Genomic DNA, 4764 nt, shown 5'->3' with positions numbered 1-4764 from the left:
GATGACAGACTGGAGGAATGCACTGTTACAAACTACAAATGTAAAAATACAGCAAAAGCCCATCGACAGACTGGCAACTTGTTCAGGTCAAATCTGTTCAATTTTATTTGTTATTCATTAAATTTTTTTTCCTACAATGGTGGCAGTGGCAGAAACAGCAGAGCTCCATCCGTGAAGACACTGCGGGCCAAGTTCAGCAGTGGGTAACTCAGAGGAGCATGAGGAAGAGGAGGAGGATGAGGGCCAGCCAGAGCTACAGACCAGGAAAAAAAGAGGAACAGAGAGGATGAACTACTGGACTCAGAGAGGACATAAGGGTACAGAGACAAATGGAGGAGAGGAGAGAATGACAGACTGTTGTGGAAACTGAAATGTACATAAATTAAAAAAACATAAAATAAAATAAATTGTAACGTAAATGTATTTTATTTACATAACCTATTTTAACCATGTACAACATAAAGATTCTGTTGAACACATGAATTATGAAAATGTGTAAATTTAACAAAGAACAACACAGCAGGAAAAACATGAATATTTAAACTATAACTATTAAAAACTCCAACCTGAGTGTCCCAGTAGGAACAGACTGTTTTAACCAGGCCTGACAGAAAGTGCTGCACACAGAATGCTGTTAACATAATATGTAACCATGCTTGAATGATAGTACTATGCAGATATATTAAAGTTGCCTTCTTCTTCTTCTCCTTTTTTTTTTTTTTTAAAAACAACGCCACTATATAATGCTTTACATAAAGGAAAAAGGCATGGTGCACCTCCAGCACCTTGTAGGAAGATGGCCTGGACCCTGGTCATCATTATTCCAAATGCCTGCTCAATAATGGAGCATGCCCTGGAATGATGGCTGTTAAAACGTTGGGCTCCCACCTTAATCTGGTCTCTTGTAGGGAGTGATGAGGGGGAATGGATGTTGGAGGCATGGGCACCTTCCATCTGTGAGGATAAAATGGCCAAGATGAAGGTAACAGGACTGTCTGTACAGTGGGCTGTGGTGGAGCACCCTGGAGTTATGAATAGACCCAGGCTAGCCCACATACGTGCTGATGAAGAAGCCCTGATGGTCACAAACCACTTGCAATGTAATAGAGGGGAACAGTTTGCTGTTCCTGTAGCATAGAATATCAGGGCCGCTCAGAGGCTTGATAGGGATGGGGATGATTGGACCAGCCCTGTAAACCCATGAGCCATGACATCTCAGTCCTCAGGGGTCTGAGGTAGGTGGCTGACCCGATGGTGAAAGGCTACCACATCCTCTGTGACTCTGTAGAGTAACGATGCATCCCCGACACAACTCTGTTGGACGCTCCACTTGCCAGCCAGTAAAGAAAAACCAGGACCTCGGTTGTTACACCCTGTCCATATCTCCAACCCTGCTTAAGCAGATTCATCAGCAGAGACTCCCTGCTCAGCTGAAAATCAACCCTCACTGTTGAAGAGTTAATTGCATGACTTACATAAACTGTAGATACATGTTTATTATTAGCTGTTTGCTGTTAGCGTGTCACAGCTCAAAGGTGATATGAGATATATTTCCTGCTGTGATCCAAGTTTAATTCTGAACTATGTAGTTTTTGAATAATAGTGAACATTTCTTCATGTGACCCTGCAGAACTTTGAGCAGTAAAGTTTTCTGTTTGTAGCTCTGTGTTTATAGTTAACTCACTGTTTAATACTCCCATATTCAAATTATTTCTACAGTAAAAATCTGAAATATAAATGACAAAATAAATAAGCTTTTAATGAGCTCGCATCAACTTTGGACGCGTTCCAGTAAATCTACACACAGACCAAAGATCTGAGAAAAAAAAAAAAATCAAGACATGTATTTTTCACTGTACCTGTAGGTGCGTGCGTGTGTGTGCGTGTGTGTGTGTGTGCGCGTGCATGCGTGCGTGTGTGTTCACATACTGAGGACATTCCTTCAGTCGATGCTTGAGTGTTAAACCAGTCGTGGTAGATACTCGCCTCCGTTCCCGTCTGCTCACCTGTGTCCATGCGTGCGCCTCTCACCGTTGTCTCTTCTGCCCACGAGTCTGCTCAGTTTTCTTTAAAGAGGATTTGAGTGTGTGAGTTGGAGAAAGAAGTCTGTTTCACTATCCAGTTAAAGATGGAGTGGAATCTATAGGAACATTGGCCTGGATGCTGTACATAGAGACTGTGGATGTTTTCCCTTTTTTGAAAGACACTGTAAAAACCAGAAAGTTGAGGACACTGGCCTGTAGGTGTAAAAAGACTGCAGAGTCCTGAGACCTGATGAGTTAGCTTTTCTGTGTTGCACCATCCGTTTCGCCAGAGGTTGTTTGGTTTCCCCGATGTATAAATCCTGCCAATCCTCCTGGCACTTAACAGCGTACACTATGTTACTCTGTTTGTGTCAGGGGACCCGATCCTTTTGTACCCGGTCCAGCTGGGATAACCACATTTACTCAGGGCCTTCTTGATGTGCTGTTCTTCTGCCTCCCTGGCCGCTGTGTCAGTGGGGATGGTGTTCGCTCTGTGTTGTAGAGTCCTGATGACACCCAGTTTGTGCTCCAGTGGATGATGAGAGTCAAACCTTAACATCAACTTTTAGATGTCCCCCATTACTGATGGAGGTCTCACAGTCTAACAAGGCTAACACTTTTCATATCTTCCCTGGTGAATTTGATGTGTTGGTCCACCGAGTTACGTCCAGATGAACTGAATCAGCTCTTTGGGATTTCTTCACCTGGACGATTGAACAGGCATCAGTTTTTTACTGTAAAGAAATTCACCGAACTGCATTCTCAGTGTGTTTGAGTCCTGCCTGCTTGCGGAGAATGACAGAAAAGCTAGACTGAGCCATTTAACAGCCGCTTGCTTCCAGCCGCCGTAGCTTTCACAGTCATAGGATCCGGCCTGTGTAGAGTCTGTTCCTGGTAAGAATCCTCAAACAAACAAGGATTAAAACATTACAGTTCAAGCAGAGCAATCTATATCAAATCATTTCAGTGACTGCAGTTAAAAATATTACAGGAAAATATAAGTAAACAAAGGGAGCTGCATGTGGTCAGGGCCCTGCTTACTTGGTGCTTTGGATGGGAATACAGAGGAAGGTTTGGTAGGAGGGTCTGATGGAGCTTTTCATGTTTTTCATGGAACTGATTGAAACTTGTAGAACTGAATTAGTTTAAATGACCTATTTCAGCTATCTGTGCACAAAAAGTAACCATCAGATCTTTTCCCCTCAGATGAATGTAAAGATTAAGAGGGACCTTTAAAAGTGCTCTGAATAAAGTTGTAATATGAGTGGGTGGTGTCTGCTCTGCTTGAGACTTGCAGTGCATTATCACCAAAGGGAGCAAAAAGAGACCATTTAACCATCTAACACAGTCGACTGACTTCACAAACGCTTAAGATTCTCCAATCCCCCCGAATGACACAGCATTTTAGTCTCAGTAAATTTTTTATTTTTCTTTGTAAAGTCTCACCCCCTCCTTAAGTGGTCCTTTGTTCTGAGGTTTTTCTGCTAGATCACGTCACGGAAAAATACCCCTCTGCACCAAAACTGCTCTATCAGTGCAGCTGGCCCAAAGGAAGAGAGCCTTTCAAAAGACACAAAGCCATTCAAACTCTGTTCAGGATTCCTGATAGAGAGGCAAATATTAAACATTTTCTTTTACTTTGCAAATTAGTCATGCTGTTAAAAATCACAGAAATATGGGTTTTTGGGTCAGAATCTGAGCAAATCTGGATTGAGAACCAGTGAAGGATTTTACAAACAATAGCAGGTCCATAGTTAAAGCACAAGTACCGTCAAAGTCCTTTTTTTAGTTCACAGTTAAAGGACTAATGAGCAAACTGGATGAGCTAAGAATTATAGCTCTGAGTTTTTTCTTAGCACTAAATCAGAAATAAAAAATAGATATGTGACAATAAAATACGCAGAGTTAAAGTGCGACTTCTAGGAAACTTCATAAGCTTCTGGACAGGAAGGCCAAATAACTGTTCTGCTGAAAATCAGTAACTGTAATAATGTCATGAATAAATATGCATGTTTATCTATGTTTCCATGAGTTTGAGCCCTGACTTTGGTTCAGAATATGAGGCTTTAGGTGAGCAGGAAGAAGATCAGATGAAGGAAGAGAGAGTAGTAGTGAAGGCGGAGAAAAAATAAATGAGAAAGCAATAATGAGAAAGATCTGATGAAATGTAAAAATCGTTTTGTAGAAATATATAATATAACCTCTGCTCATCAGATTTCCTCTTCAGGATTTCTGTGGAATTTCTGCTGGGTTTGGAAGTTTAAAACAACCTGATATGTGCTTCACTTCATGGTGAGGAGAAGCCTTTTACAGTAGATATAATGTAATATTACAGAACAGATACACAATACTCTAATCTCAACCCAGCAGCAACCTGCAATTTAAGGTGGAAGTGCCAAAAATTGCAGCTCTTCTAAGCCTTTGCTTTGTGTGTGAATGTGGGGATGACTGGTTGTGTGAAGCGCTTTGGGGTCCTTAGGGACTAGTAAAGCGCTTTATAAATACAGGCCATTTACCAGTGACTAAAGTTAGCTGCTGCTTTTTTGACAGGTGTGCTAACACAGGCAGCAGCTTATCATTGACAGATATGTGACCAACGATACAGCATGCTGTGTTATAAAGGCCTGTGCAGGAGTGTGTGTCTTAGTTTTTGTGACTAAAATTAAAGCTTTCCATGTTAATTATAGAATTTCATTATTAATTTAATTAACTAGCAGGAGTCTGAGTGTGTTTCATGTAG

At 41.3% G+C, this 4764-nt stretch overlaps 1 pseudogene; it reads right to left on the bottom strand.

Annotated features, from left to right (window-relative positions):
* Window positions 1-748: 748 nt before the first annotated feature.
* LOC146391977 (uncharacterized) lies at window positions 749-2016 on the bottom strand (annotated as a pseudogene).
* Window positions 2017-4764: the final 2748 nt, after the last annotated feature.

Source organism: Perissodus microlepis, chromosome 2, assembly GCF_051167445.1.
Source record: "Perissodus microlepis isolate ML-2025 ecotype Zambia chromosome 2, ASM5116744v1, whole genome shotgun sequence".
NCBI lineage: Eukaryota > Metazoa > Chordata > Actinopteri > Cichliformes > Cichlidae > Perissodus > Perissodus microlepis.
This window is presented reverse-complemented; position numbering and strand designations above follow the sequence as displayed.